Consider the following 16441-nt stretch of genomic DNA (forward strand, 5'->3'; position numbering starts at 1 on the left):
GCAATTGTAGCAGGACTGAAGCTCAGTCCTTCAATGTTAGAATGATGAAGAGAGGGAATGGCATTGCATATGAACTTTTATTAAGAAGAACCACGGAACACACCCTTCCATTCCTTTGAGACACACTGTCTAGCAATTCCCCAATTTTAATCCTAGCCTAATCACGGGACAATTTACAATGACCAATTAACTTCGTTGGACTGTCAGAGGAAACCGGAGCACCAGGAGGAAACCCAAGCTGTCAAAGGGAGAACGAACAAACTCCTTACAGGCAGTGGTGGGAATTGAACACAGGCTGCCTGTACTGTACTGTAAGGCATTGCGCTAACCATTATTCCACAGTGCCACCCACAACACATGTAAAAAATGAGTTTCAAACTGGACACTGTCACTGAGAATAGATCCAAGATGGCGGCGCGATGCAGCTTGCAGCGGCCACTCCGGAACTGATTATCTGTTATTTGTGAAGTGGGGTGCCGTGCACAATCATAATCGATTGAAAACGGACGTGGAAGCACAGAGAAACATCGGGAAATTCCAGGAAGACCTTCTTCGTTGCTGCTGCTGCTGTGAGGTCCGGGACTCTGCTGGGAAGAACAGGCCCCCAGTCCTCGGGGTCGCGTTACCGATGGCCGTTGGCGGGGCTGTCTTAATATGCTCGACAGAGGATGGTGCTCGGAGAAGCTGTGCCGGAGGGGATGGTGGTCGGCTCGGAGGTTCGATGGACTCGGAGTCCTTTTGATGGACTCAGGTCGCTTTCGGTGTGTGCTGCATCTGTGAGTCTGGTTTCGACGGAGCTTTCATTGTGTGCTACGTCTGTGAGGCTGAGCCAGGCGGCGCCTTGGAAGTCCATAGCGGAGGTACTCCCTTCTGTCGCCGGCGTGGGATGGCGAGTCTGTCGGGACCCTAGGAACTTGTGGAAACTGTGGTGGTTTCTTTTGAACTTACAGTCCTTTAACATCTTGGACTATTTTTACTGTGCCCATAGTCTGTTTTTTTTAATCAATTATGCTATTGTTTGCACTGTTGTAACTATATGTTGTAATTATGTGGTTTTGTGTAGGTCTTGTAGCTTTAGTTTTTGGTCTTGTGTTTGTCTGGTGGATTTGGAGCTCCTTTCCGGGGAACGCGCTAGACAGTAGCACAATATTAATACGCAACAGCCTCTCCGGACTCTGGATTGGGGATTGCCAAACGTTATGTGGATTTTCTGGTGTAGTCTGTTTTGTCATAAGCTTTTGTGATATCATTCTGGAGGAACGTTATCTCATTTTTTAACTGCATTGCATTTGTGGTTTCTAAATGACAATAAACTGAATCTGAATCTGAATTGAGAATTTAACCTCTTCATTAAAACATTTTCTGTTGGTATTAATAAGCCCATAAATACTACAGTGATCTTGAGATTGGGCCATTGCTATCTGATGGAGTGGAAGGACAATGATTTGTTATGAAGTAACTGGAGAACAGGTTTCTCATTGTAGAGCATTGACAACAACAGGCAGTGGATGTGTTGCACATGCTAGTGAAAGATATGTGGGGGCTTGGCAGTTCTCATGACAAATAGAATTATTGGAAGGCTCTTGAAGACAAGTGATACAATCAAGCTTCTGGGGAAGCTCATGGAACAGAGAACCACAGCAGTATAGATGAAGAGGAAAGAGATGTCGCTGTTATTGACTGTGCTGGAGACCTTGGGTTTAGTTACTTCATAAACTACGGATGAGATTTCATCGGACAATATAATGAAAACTTTGAAGAGACATCTTAATCTGACTTGGTTTGGACTGTTAAGAGATAAAAGTCAAGCTAGTGCAATTAGAGACCAGAAATTATAATTGGTGATATTTGGTCAGTCAAAGAGATATAATTTTCAGATATTTAATGAGCGGGTATTGTGGTATTCCCTAATGGATAAATAAATTAAAGAATTTGGGTGTAATTAATTGAAGTACTGGACTTAATGTTCAAGGAGCCTTAAGGCCGATTTATACTTGTGCCTCATATCTACATCGTAGGGTGACATGCACCTCTCCAGAAAAGTTACTCACATGTCGCGGCAACGCAGACCGCAACAACCATGATTGGTCCTCTTGGTAGCATCGCATTTCCTCCTACGCATTTCCGGTTGCTTTTTCTCCTCTATGTCTGTAGACTGTGCGTACACCGATACAAAATAGATGAACCCAATCGTCAAATCTACCTGCTGACGTGCGAAAAGTTTTCAAAAGCATTTCCTCGTCCATGTCTCTCAAGAAGAAACTCAACACAGTGGCAGAGAAACCCCACCACCAACTAGCATTTTGGCTCACACCAACGTGTGCTCGCTACAGTGTAGAGCGACGCAGAAGTGAAAATCAGGGTTACAGCGCAAGCTGCAGCGTAGCCCGTACGCACAAGTATAAATCAGCCTTTATGGGTTAGACACCATAATGTGCATGCACTGTGGTGAACTACATATACCTGTCTGGACTGCTCCTGTGGCTCCTCCCACAGACCCCTGTATAAAGGCGACTGAGGTCTGTTGCCCAGCCTCATTCCCCAGGAAGTAGTGTTGTTCATTCTTCCAGTCAATAAAAGCCGATACCTCGCTTCTTACATCTCAGAGTGAGTTATTGATGGTGCATCAATTTTATTGACTGGAAGTTAAAGCATGGAAACCGTTTTACGTCCGGAACGATTGGATTTGGACCCCCAAGACCCTGAAGCAGCTCTTGCCTTTGAACTCTGGCTTGCATGCTTCCAATCATACTTGGAGGAGGTTCATGCAACTGACCCCGTTGTTAGGCACAGAATTCTCCTCTCGAGAGTCGCCCCAAAAGTTTATTCATTCATCAGGGACCTCTCGACCTACGAAGGGGCACTTGACGCCCTCAAAAGACAGTACCTGCGGCCGGTGAACGCCGTCTACACCAGACATCGCTTGGCCACGCGCAAACAGCGGCCTGCGGAGTCGACCGCTGAATTTCTCCGAGCTCTACAGGCACTTGTGCGGACTTGTGACTGCAAAACACTCACAGCAGAACAGCATGCAGAACTCTTGGTCCGAGACGCCTTTGTGACCGGAATCAGGTCAGTGTATGTGCGCCAGCGGCTGCTGGAAAAGGCTGATCTGACCTTACACTCAGCGATCGAGACGGCTGATACGTTGGAGGCTGCTCTGCACTACGCTGACGCTGTCCAGCCGCGCGATTCCCCGCCAGGTCCGTGGACATCTCCGGCCCCGCTGCCACCGGTTCCTGCGAGCGAATTCGTCAATGCCGCTGCCAGTCGCGGTTCCATGAACTCCCCGAACTCATCAGACAGAAAACTGTGTTACTTTTGTGGGCTCCTGAAACATTCTCGAAACAGTTGCCCAGCTCGAGAAGCGACCTGCTCCAGCTGCGGGAAAAAGGGTTGCCGGTCTCCCGATGGCAGGAGGTCCTCCCTGAGGCACTCCACTCTATCCGCTCCCTGTTGTGTACGTCCACCAATGCCACCCCTCACGAACGCCTATTCTCTTTTCCCCGGAAGTCTGTCACTGGGACCACCCTACCAGTTTGGCTGACGTCCCCGGGGCCAGTGCTGCTACATAAACATGTGAGGAGTAATAAATACTCCCCGCTGGTTGAGAGGGTTCACCTTCTACATGCGAACCCCCAGTATGCCTACGTGGTCTTGCCTGATGGGTGGGAGGACACGGTCTCTGTCCGCGACCTGGCGCCCGCTGGAGCAGCAGACCACTACCCCGTACACTCCACGGTAACTATGAACCCTGTACCCAAGGTGACACCGCGCACACCGTGCCCCACCCAGACTCCTCACGACGCTCATGTACCGGGCATCTCGTACGTGTCTATTCCGGGCACCTCGCACACACGTGAGGGATCCCTGACACCTCCAGTTGGGCCAGAACCACCACAATCTCAGTCTCCGGTGCAATCACCTCCGGCACCTGTGCCATCACCACCTCCGGCACCTGTGCAATTGCAGCCGGAGCTACGTAGATCGCAGCGAAAGATTCGACCACCTGATAGACTTAACCTGTAAATATACTTGTAAGAAATTTCGCCACCTGGGGACTCTTTTAAAACAAAGGGGGGGGGGGGTGAATGTGGTGAACTACATATACCTGTCTGGACTGCTCCTATGGCTCCTCCCACAGACCCCTGCTGACTGCTCCTGTGGCTCCTCCCACAGACCCCTGTATAAAGGCGACTGAGGCCTGTTGCCCAGCCTCATTCCCCAGGATGTAGTGTTGTTCATTCTTCCAGTCAATAAAAGCCGATACCTCGCTTCTTACGTCTCAGAGTGAGTTATTGATGGTGCATCATGCACGTAACAATGTGAGGTAATTTTGTCTGGGCACAATTCTGAGGGTCAAGCAGGGAAGAAATCCACAGAACTGGCAGTGGTAGTGTGGTCTTCTTTATGACTAAGGGTCTTGGAATCTGTAAGTGAGGTTGGAGAATATGTCATGGGAGTGTTAAAAGCAGGAACAGAGTAGGGTATATTACATGGCTGAAGTCTGGAGAAAATAACTGCTGCTAAAACTGGTGGGCCTAATTTCCCATGGATTCCTGACAGCATACATACAGAACAGACCTTTAGGACATTGCACATAGGTAATAAGGAGATGGAAATGACTGTGTCGAATGGTGTCCATTACACAGACAAAAATTATTATCTTTGGTATTATCTTTGAGACCACTTTATTGATTGAAGAAACTGTATCTTGAGACATTACAAGGTGATTGCAGAGTTGCTAGTTGAGAGAGACATATACACAGAAAGGAGCTGGAAAAGAGTCAGTAACATCATGGAAGGTTCCACACACTGTTTGTCCCACTCCCATCAGAAAGGAGGCTATAGAGCATCCATACCAGGAACACCAGATTCAAAAAACAGTTATTTCTCTAAACAATAAGACTGATCAACACTTCCAGCCATTAACTCATCCTCTACTTTATTATTTCCCATCAGTCACCTGTCGCTTAGCACAGCATCACTTTATGGACATACAATCAATCTATGTATATAAGCTATCTTATGTATTTATATTTATTGTGTTTTTTTATTATAGTGTTCTTTATCTTAGAATGTTTTGTTTTGTGTTGCTTTGGATCTGGAGTAAAAAAATTATTTAATTCTCCTTACACTTGTGTACAGGAAATGACATTAAACAATCTTTAATCTTGAAACACATGAGGGTATTTGTCTACCATTGTTATGTGCCATGGATGTGACTAGTGATCGTGGACATAATTTGAATTTAGAAAATCAGGCTGAGGGACAGTACTTTGAAAGCCTTGTGGCACTGGGCAAACAGATCTAAGGACCACTCATGTTTCAGTTGTACTAAGCCCATAATACCCTCCGGTTGTAATCACAGAATGGGGTACAGCATAGAAGATGGCCATTCATCCCATCAAATCAATACCACATCTAGCAAGGATTGTCCAGTCCCTCCTGCTCTGTTATTCTCTCTATATTACTCAGTAAATTCTTGCCTTTCAGATACGTACTTAGCTCCTTTCTGAATGCTTCACTTGAAACTCCTCCATACCCAAATCACTTCTGACAGTTAACTTTTGGGGCAAGGTAATTGGTAGAAATGTACATAATTCACAATCACTGGCATTGAGTTGGCTTCACTTTAAGAGGCTGGTCTGGCGTGATGTTATAATTACTTGAAGTTCTGTTACCCCGCTTCGTGTTCAGTGTTTTCAGTACAATAAATGAGCTGCTACAGTTTTTATTAAACATAAAATGCCTCACACCATTTTATTTGCAAAAACCTACGTTGGTGACCCTGATGCTCTAGGACAATTCTAAAGTTATTGAACATGTTGACCAATGCAGTCGCTTTGAAATTGCTGGAGTTTTGGGAGCCAAATGTTCTTGTTTGGTTTGAGTGGACCACACCAAATTCTACTATGTAGTAGCATCTCTCAGCAGTTTCACAGCATTGAGAGTGGTGAATCTACTATAACATCCACCTAAGCTCAATAAATACCCATCGCTGAAAACCCACCTTTTACAGACTTTTGTATTATCGGAGTCAGAGCGCGCGAAACAGTTGCTCTCCTTGCCTGGCCTTGGCAATGCTAAGCCATCAGAGCTAATGGACCACATGCTGTCTCTTCTGGGATATCACTATCCTTGTTTTATTTCTAAAGAACTCCTCAGGCAGCAAATGTCTGATCAGGTTCACATAGCCATCACTAATGCACCTGTAGCGAGCTGCTAAAACAGCTGATAGTCTACATTCCTGGAGGAGGAGCCACTCCACCTCCTTTCCTTGCCTCAATAAGTTTACTCATCAAGGCCTCAAACATAAGCATGCGAAACAAACTATGCTGGTTTGTGATTTTAGCATGCTCGCTTTGGTATGAACATTAGGAAGTGCCAACCGCCTTGTAGCTTTGATAATACCAGCGCATTGGGACATCAGAAGTCTGTGAAAACCATGGGTTCTAGTTGCCAGGGACATCTACTGTTCATCACGGACACCTTTTAAGGACAACGCTTCCTGTATGACACAGGAGCTCAAGTGAGTGTGCTGCCAGCATTGTCTATTGATGAGAAAGTAAAGAGCAGCCTGCCAACAGCAGCAGGATCTAGCCTTATGGGACACGGCGGGTGATGCTCTGCTTCAGTGGGCGACAATACACATGGGACTTTGTCCTGGCTAAAATGGCTGGACGTCTTCTTGGTGTAGATTTCCTGTGTGCCCAGGGACTGTTAATTGATCTTAGGAACTCCCAGATTGTGGATGTCAAGGACTTTGGGTTGTTATCCTGCTCCGCTGGTAAGGTCTCCGCAACGACTCTGTCAAGTGCATGCACCTCTGTATGTGAGTTTACTCGAGTGCTGGGTGAATTTCCAAACCTCATCAAGCCCACGTTCTCCACTACAGTCATAAAACATGGGGTTGAGCACCACATTTCTACAACTGACCTGGCAATCCCTGCCCACGTGCGTAGAGGGGATCCAGAAAAAATGGCAACCACGAAGGCTGAGTCTGACACCATGGAAAGACTTGGCATTGTATGCCAGTCAAATAGCCCTTGGGTGTTGCCCCTCTATATAGCCCCTAAGTCCAGTGCTGGTTGCCATCCATTTGGCAATTATCAACACTTTAACAAGGTTAATTCACCCAATTGTTATCCGGTCCCACACAACCAAAATCTTTTGGCACGTTCAGCTGGGAAGTTAATATTTTTCCAAAGTTGACTTGCTTAGGGGCTACCATCAGATGCCTGTGTGTTCAGAGGACATTCCCAAAATAGCTGTGATTACCCCGTTCGGCCTCTTTGAGTAACTGTTCATGACGTTTGAACTGGAAAATACAGCACAGCGGCTGTTGGACTCTGCATTAAAAGACTTAGAATTTCTTTTTGCTTACCTGGATGACATATTTGTCACCACCGCAGCCAAATCCAAACACATATCTAAACTTTGCATACTTTTCAAAAGCTTATTAACCTTGCTAATTGCCAGTTTGGGTTGTCAACCATTGACTTTCTCGGCCATCGCCTCTCTGCAGAAAGTGCGAAACCTCTATCATCAGAAGTAGCTGCTATCATGGATCTCCCCCCACCCGCACTACTAAAAACCTGCAGGAGTTTTTAGGTGTGGTGAACTTCTATCACTTCTTCATTCCATGACCTGCTGACCTTATGCTCCCCCTGTATAGTGCACTTAAAGGCAATACTCCTAATCAAGTGCTTGACTGGTCAGTGGACATGTTCAGGGCATCTGATGAAACCAAACGAGCTCATTCCTATGCAACCCCACTGGTGCACCCTCTTCCCAACGCAGCCATAGCCATTATTACTTAAGCTTCAGGCTATGCTCTCGGCACTGTGCAAGAACAGCTGGTCGGAGGCGTGCGGCAGCCACTCGCCTTCTTCAGCCGGCAGCTCCGTTCCCTTGAAAGGAATACAGCACGTTTGACCGTGAGCTTCTAGGTCTCCATCTGACAATGTGCTATTTTAGTTTCTTCTAGTTGGCCACCACTTCACAGCATTTGTTGATCACAAACCCCTTGTGCACGTGATGACCAAAATATCCTTCATCTGCATGGCAGCAATGCCATCTGGCCTACATAACAGAGTTCACATTATCAAAGGGAAAAAATAATGCTGTGGCTGAATGCCTCTTGTGGTCAGCCACTGAAGCCATGCACATAGGGGTATGATAGCTGTCCAAGCTACTGACTCAGAGGTCCAGACGTACTGAACAGCAGTCATGGGCTTGGAGATGGCTGACATTAAGTTCAGGGAAGCTGGGGTTTCTCTCCTGTGCAATGCCTCATCAAGTCCCCCTCGACCCCGCAGTGCCCACAAACCAGAGGAGGACTGATCTGATCTCCATACATGGCCTCTTGCATCTGGGCTGGAAGGCATTCCAGAATCAGTGTACAATAAAGTTTGTGTGGCATGGCCTTAGAAAGGATGTGCATTATTGGACTGCAGCTTGTGTGGAGAGCCAGTAGGCAAAAATTAACAGACATGTCCAGGTGCCATTGGCACCTTTTGAGGTCCCTGAGTGGCAGTTTGACAATGTCAATGTGGACCTTATGGGACCTCTTCCTGCTTCCCACCATTTCATGCACCTCCTTACCGTGGTGGACCATATGATCGGGTGGCCAGAGTTTGTCCCTTGAGAATCGACAATGGCCACAGACGTGGTTCAGGTGTTCAACAGCACCTGGGTTGCTCATTTGTGGCTCTCTATCTGATATTCCTCTGACCGTGGTCCCCGGTTCTCTGAGCTGTAATGGCCCAGAACCTCGGTGTTGGGTTAAATCACACCATGGCGTATCATGCACAGTCCCACGGCCTATACAAGCGGTTTCACCGCTCCTTAAAAGCTGCTTTCAGGGCTTCCCTGATGGATGTGTGTTAGCATGATTGCCTCATGTGGGTCCTACTGTGTTGCAGAACAGCTCCGAAAGAGGACCAACAGTTGTCTGTGGCTGAGTTGGTATACAGGCAGCCATTATGAGTGCTAGGTGATTTTATTTCTGATAAAGTGGCCTGGTCAACCTTTCAACAGCATTCCACCCCCCCTCAGTTAATTCAATTCCGTTACACCTATTCCTGTCTCCCGTCATGGCACAGAGCACTCCTGGGTTCCTGTTGACCTACGTTCCAACCCACCTGCTTTTGTCTGCCATGATGCACACCAACACCCCCTTAGGCCCCTTTACGATGGCCCGTTCCATATTTTAGAACAGAGAGAAAAGACTTTTATCGTGGGTAAGAGTGGTAAACCTTAATGTGTTTTGGTAGATCGCCTTAAACCAGCCAACCAAGATTTGGAGGATTCCACTTACATGCCCCTGCAGTCATGATATGATCGTGAGCATGTTAACACACCTCTGGACGAGTCAGAGGCATCTGCTGTTTCTCCACCCATGGAACATAGGATCCGTGCTGGGAAACTTGTCTGACAGGCTCTCAATGCTGGTTTTAGTGAGGGCGGGGTTGATGGGGTGGCTGTGTAGGGTGATGTAATTGATGCAGACATAATTCATAGCCACCGACATTGAGTTGGGCTTTACTTTAAGAAGCTGGTCTGAAGTGATGACGTAATTACGTGAAGTTCTGTTACTGAATTGAATTGAACTAACTTTATTTCTTAAATCCTTCACGTACATGGGGAGTAAAAATCTTTATGTCATGTCTTCGTCTGAATGTGTAATGTGCATATTATAGTAGTTTGTAATAAATAGTATGTACAGTCAGATATAGAACAGAACAGTCAATATAGCTTTAAAATACAACTGTGTCGGCATGAATTAATCAGTCTGATTGCCTGGTGGAAGAAGCTGTCCCAGAACCTATTGGTCCTGGCTTTAATGCTGTGGTACTGTTTCCCAGATGGTAGCAGCTGGAACAGTTTGTGGTTGGGGTGACTCTGGTCTCCAATGACCCTTTGGGCCATTTTTACACACCTGAGTTTGTAAATGTCATGAACAGTGGGAAGTTCACATCTACAGATGCACTGGGCTGTCTGCACCACTCTCTGCAGAGCCCTGCAATTGAGGGAAGTACAGTTCCCATACCAGGCAGTGATGCAGTCAGTCAGGATGCTCTCAATTATGCCTCTGTAGAAAGCCCTTAGGATTTGTGGATTTATGTCGAACTTCTTCAACCATCTGAGGTGAAAGAGGCTCTGTTGTGCTTTTTTCACCACACAGCCAGTATGTACAGATCAAGTGAGGTCCTCAGTGATGTGTATACCGAGGAACTTAAAGCTGTTCACTCTCTCAACCCCAGATCCATTGATGTCAATAGGGGTTAGCCCGTCTCTGTTCCTCCTGTAGTCCACAACCAGCTCCTTTGTTTTGGTGACATTGAGGGAGAGGTTACTTTCTTGACACCACTGTGTCAGAGTGATGACTTCCTCTCCATAGGCTGTTTCCTTATTATTTGAGATTAGACCAATCAATGTAGTATCATCTGCAAATTTAATTAGCAGTTTGGAGCTGTGGGTGGTGACACAGTCATGGGTATGCAGAGAGTAAAGGAGGGAGCTTAGGACACAGCCCTGGGTGGGGGGGGGGGGGTAGGTTTCCTGTGTTGAGGGTCAGAGGGGCAGAGGTGAGGAAGCCCACTCTTACCACCTGCCGGTGATCTGACAGGAAATCAAGGATCCAGCTGCTCTGTGTTCACTGTTTGCAGTACAATAAATGAGTCGTTACTGTTTTTCACAAGCATAAAACGCCTCACGCCTCTTTATTTGCAAAAACATACGACCTTAATTCTATGTCACCTAATTCATGATCTCTCCCCCCACCCCCATTGGAACATAAAATCCTAATATCGATTCATTTCAATACCACAGGGGTGATTGTTAAGTCTTTGGGAGGCCATGCATTTTGCTTTCTTTTATTCATATTCCTTTGAGCCCTGTGCAATTTTAAGCTTCCCCAATTCAGGCCTCTTAAAGTATGCCAACTTTAATCCCTCTGCTAATGGTTAGGAGTTCAGCTGCTTTAGCCTAAACTCTGGAATTTTATCTCAACTTCTCTCTCTCTGATCCTCTAAGATGTTCATCAAAACCTATCTCTTTGAACTATGTCTTTGTTCTCTTGCTTTGATGCTGCTTTTAATTGATGAGTCAAATTTTAGTTTGATATTGCTTGTGCTGAAAGACTGGGATGTTTCAGTATATCTGAGGAGTTAAATATTATTTAAAGAAGGCTGTTAATATGCTGGAAGCAGATCAGAGAAGTTTTACTGGACTAATACCTGGAATGAGCTGGTTGTTAAGTGAGGAAAAATTGACAACCTAGACCTGCTGGAACTTACAAGAGTGGGGGGGGGGGGGGTGACTTGATTGAGATGTGAGATTCTGGAGAATAATTAAGAGTCTTGACATGAGGATATTTCAACTTATGCAGGAATCTATAACTAGGGGGTCACTGTTTAAAAATACAGAATTGGCGATCTAAGACAGAGATAAGATGATTCTTTTCTCTCAATGGTCATGAGTCTTTGGGATTCTGTTCTCCATGGATGGTGGAGAGAGTCTTTGAATTTGAATAATTTTTTAAGACAGAGAGAGATATATATATATGTGCTCTTGATTTAAAAGTAGATGAAATATTACCAAAGGTGGATGGTAATACAGAGTTTGAGTTACAATCAAATCATCCATGATCTTGTTAAAAAACTGAGCATATGTGTTAGTCTGAATGCCCCAATTTTCAGAATCAGGTTTAATATCATCAAATTGTTAACTTAGCTGCAGCAGTACAATGCAATACACGATAATGTAGAAAAAAAGTAAATTAATTACAGTAATATATATATGTACAGTACATTAAATAGTTAGATTAAAAATAGTGCAAAAACAGAAATAATAAAAAAGTGAGGTAGTGCTCATGGGTTCAATATCCAGTTAGAAATTGGATGATAGAGATAAGAAATTGTTTCTGAATCACTGAGTGTGTGCCTTCACGCTTACGCACTTCCTTCCTGATGGTAACAATGAGAAGAGGGCATGTCCTGGGTGATGGCGGTCCTTAATAATGGACACCGCCTTTCTGAGGCACCGCTCCTTGAAGATGTCTTGGGTACTACAGAGGCGAGAACCCAAAATGGAGCTGACTAATTTTACAACTTTCTGTAGTTTCCTTCGATCCAGTGCTCACCCCTTCCCCCATACCAGACGGGGATGCAGCCTGTCAGAACTCTCTCCATGGTAACATCTGTAGAAGTTTTCAAGTGTTTCAGGTGACAAACCAAATCTCCTCAAACTCCTAATGAAATATAGACATTGTCGTGCCTTCTTTGGAGCTGCATCAATATGTTGGGACCAGGTTAGAACCTCAGAAATATTGACAGCCAGGAAGATGAACTTTTGTTCCTGATTCATATGTTTGTATGAAAGTAATTGCTATTATATTTGAAAATGCTGCCCAATGCAAAATAGAAAAAAAGTGAAAAATGAAGATGAGACAAACTCAGTTTCCATCAGGTAAAGAACATTTGCATGATAAAGAGTTCTAAGCAAAAAAAAATCAAAAGCAGGGTTGTGAATTATGCATCCTAGGATGGATGTGGAGATGATGGAAAAGTTAGAGATGCAAATTTTGATGGTACTAGAAAGAATCTGGCAAATGTGGATTGGGACTCCCGTTCTTCTAGCAAAAGAATACTTGGTAAGTGGAAAATCTTCAAAAGTAATCGATGCATGGAGCCCAAAGAGATGAGGAGATCTTAAATGTATTTTTTGCATCTGTATTTACTCAGGAGATGGACACAGAGTCTGTGGAAGTGAAGCATCGACTTCATGGACCCTGTACAGAGTTCAGTGGAGGAGGTCTTTGCTGTCTTGAGGTAAATTAGGGTAGGTAAATCTTCAGGGCTGACAAGATGTTCCCTCAGACCCTGTGGGAGGCAAATTTAGGTCCAACACAGGTAAGCGAGGAGTATGATAGAACAAAAGGATCTGGGAATGCAAGTCCATAATTCATTGAAAGTGGCATCACAGGTAGATAGGGTTGTAAAGAAAGTTTTTGGGACATTGGTCTTCATAAATCAAGGTACTGAGTACAGGAGATGGGATGTTATGCTGAAGTTGTATAAGACATTGGTGAGGCCTAATTTGGAGTATTGTGTGTAGTTTCAGTTACCTACCTACAGGAAAAGATGTAAACAAAGGAAAGGTTGGATAGGTTTGGACTCTATTCCTTGGAACATAGAAGATTGAGGGGAGATTTGATAGAGGTATACAAAGTTATGGGCAGTATAGATAGGGTAAATGCAAACAAGTTTTTTCCAATGAGGTTGGACTTCTACAAGTAGAGGTCATGGGTTAAGAATGAAAGGTGAAAAGTTCAAGGGGAAGATGAGGGGAACCCATCTTCACTCAGGACGGTTGTAAGAGTGTAGAATGAGCTGCCAGTGCAAGTGGTGCATGTAAGCTCAATTTTAACATTTAGGAGAATTTTGGATAGGTACCTGGATGGAAGGGTTTTGAAGGGCTATGGTCCAGGTGCAGGTCAATGAGACTAGGCAGCTTATATGGTTCCGCATGGACTAGATGAGCCAAAGGGCCTGTTTCTGTGCTGTGCTTTTCTATCACTTTATAACTCAATGTTGTAGAAGAAGTTTACTAGGATGCTGCCTGGGTTAAAGGACATAATCAATAAGGAAACATTGGACAAACTTAAATGGTTCATCCTAGAGTGTCAAAGTCTGAGGGCAGAGACGCTTTTATCAATCAGAGGCAGAGATAGGACAGCCAGAATCTTTCCCACCAGGTAAAACCCCAGAGGGCATTCTTTTAAAGTTAGAGGGGAAGTGGAAAGATGACATGAGAGGCAAGTACTTTATGCAGAGAGTGGTAGGTGCCTGGAATGGATAACCAGCAATGGTAATGAAAGCATACAGTTTGGTAGAGATTATGAGGCTGTTCAATAAACACGTGTTGTACCTGCGCACAACTACATATATATTAAATAAAAGTATGTGTGAGGGAGATGGCTTTAACTGGTGCATTCACATTGTGGTGAGAGAGGGAGAGAGGTGGGGGGGAACAACACCACATGTGCAGACAACAGATGTGAACATAGTGCTGGGGGGGGGGGGGTCATTGCTCTAAAAGAAATAGATCCATACATTTCACGTCCTCCACCTTTAGATCAACACACCATAAAACTGCATATGTAAAAAACATTCAATTTCACTTTCATAACCCATATTCCAAACAAGCATGCCTTCACAAAAGCAGTTCATAACTAACTTCACTGTTCTAAAGGTTCAGTCTTTTGAGTATTGCTCTGTTTCTTTCAGGATAGTGCCTCTGGACCTGTAGAGTGGCACCAGGTTTGGCAGGTTTCTTATCAGCGATAGCATTCTCATCGTGCCTCTGGACTTGTGGAATAGCACCAGGTTTGGTAGGTGTCTTGCCTAAGACGATGGTCTTGGTTTCCCATATCATGTTGCTGTCAGTGACAGGATCATCACTGAGAGGTAAGACCGGTGATTGTAATGTGTCTGCCTTGTCGGATACAATCAACTCAGGAGTGTTCTTCCGTTGAGCATTCAGTAGCTGGTCCACATGACCCCTGTATGTTTGATCTCCAACATCCATTGTGTACATCAGTGGTCCAGTTCTTGTAGCTATCCTACCAGGTGCCCACTTGTCTTCTTGATAATTACACGCCAGGATCTCGAAGCTCCTTGCTGCTTCACTTGGCACTTCCCACTGGAGATCTGGTTTCAGGAGGTCTATGCGAGACCTCAGATTCCTGTCCATGAACCAGCATTGCAGGTGTTTGATTTGTCCTCTCAAGAATAAAGTTCTGATACACACACAGGAAGCTGTCCACCTTGTGCTGTAGAGAAATGTCCTCCTTGTCAATCATGTTAATGGACCTTTTGAAGGTTTGGATAAACCATTCAGCTGGCCAATTCATTGCTGGTGGTGAGGAGCTGATTTGGAATGTTTGATGCCATTCTTCTTCATGGACAGTTGGTATTCTTCTTATGTGCATTGTGGTCCATTGTCACTCACAATTTGTTCAGGTGAGCCATTTCTGGCTAAGATGGTCCTCAAAGTGGTTGCAGTCTTTGCTAAGGTGGTTGACTTCATTGGTCTAACCTCCAGCCACTTTGAATGAGCATTCACAGCAATCAGGAACATGGAGTCCATGAATAGCCCAGCAAAGTCAATATGTACTCCTGGCCATGCTGAAGACAGCCACTCCCACAGGTGTAACAGTGCCTATGGGGGAGCATTTTGAACTTCTAGGCATCCCGAACAGCTTTTGGCCAACTCTTCAATCTGTTTATCTATTCCTGGCCACCACACGTGGCTTTGAGCGAGACTCCTTATCTTGACTCTACCCAAGAGGCCTTCATGCAAATTTTCTGACATTCTGGTGCGCAGTTTAGAAGGAACCACAACACGAGATCCACACATCAGTGTCCTCTGACATACCAACAGTTGACCTTGTCTTGCTGCGAATTCTGGAAACAGAGGGTGGCCAGTTCATCTGTTAATGAATTTCATCTGCCTCTTTATTATTGGCAATCAACTCAGGAAGCCTCAGGAAAAAGCGGTAGAGATTCATGGAATGTGTATTGTAGTGTTATATCTGTCTTGGATAAGAGGATCAGTTCCTAAACTTTATATGTCAGTTAATTAAAAGCCACTATTGATGCTGCCCTTACTCACATCTCCTCCATTTCACAGACATTCGTCCTCTCTCCATCTTCCTGCACCTTAACAGGGGTAGAGTTCCTTTTGTCATCACCTACCATACCATGAGCCTTTGCATCCAACACATCATTCTCTGAAACTTCCGCCATCATCACAGGATCTGACCACCAAAAGCATCTTCACCTCCCCACCCAAACTCTTTCAGCTTTACACAGAGATCACTCTTTCCGAGATTCCCTTGTCCATTTGTCCCTTTCCACTAATCTCTCCTCTGGTACTTATCCCAGAAAATGGAAAAAGTACGACACCTGCCATTCAACTCCTCCATCACCTCCACTCAAAGTCTCAAACAGTCCTTCCAGGTGAGGCAACATTTCACTTGCAAATCTGTTCGGGCCATCTATTGTATCTGGTGCTCCTGATATGACCTCCTCTTACATTGGTGAGACTTGATGTAAGTTGAAGGACAGCTTTGTTCAGCACCTTCACTCCATCTGCAAGATGCAAAATTTCCAGGTGGCTAGCCCTTTTAATTCTAATCCCATTAATTCCCATTCCAACATTTTGGTTCATGGCCTCCCATACTGCCACGATGAGGCCACTATCAGGTTGGAGGAACAACTCCTCACATTCTGTCCAGGTGGCCTCTAATCTGATGGCATGAATATTGATTTCTCCAACTAATTTATCTCCTCCCCCTCCCCTCCTCTTCAATTCACCACTCTGGCTTCTCTCTTAATTCTTCCCTTCTCCTCACCTGCCTATCACCTCCCCC

The sequence above is a fragment of the Hemitrygon akajei genome, chromosome 2 (assembly GCF_048418815.1).
Source record: "Hemitrygon akajei chromosome 2, sHemAka1.3, whole genome shotgun sequence".
In the NCBI taxonomy this organism is placed as follows: Eukaryota; Metazoa; Chordata; class Chondrichthyes; order Myliobatiformes; family Dasyatidae; genus Hemitrygon; species Hemitrygon akajei.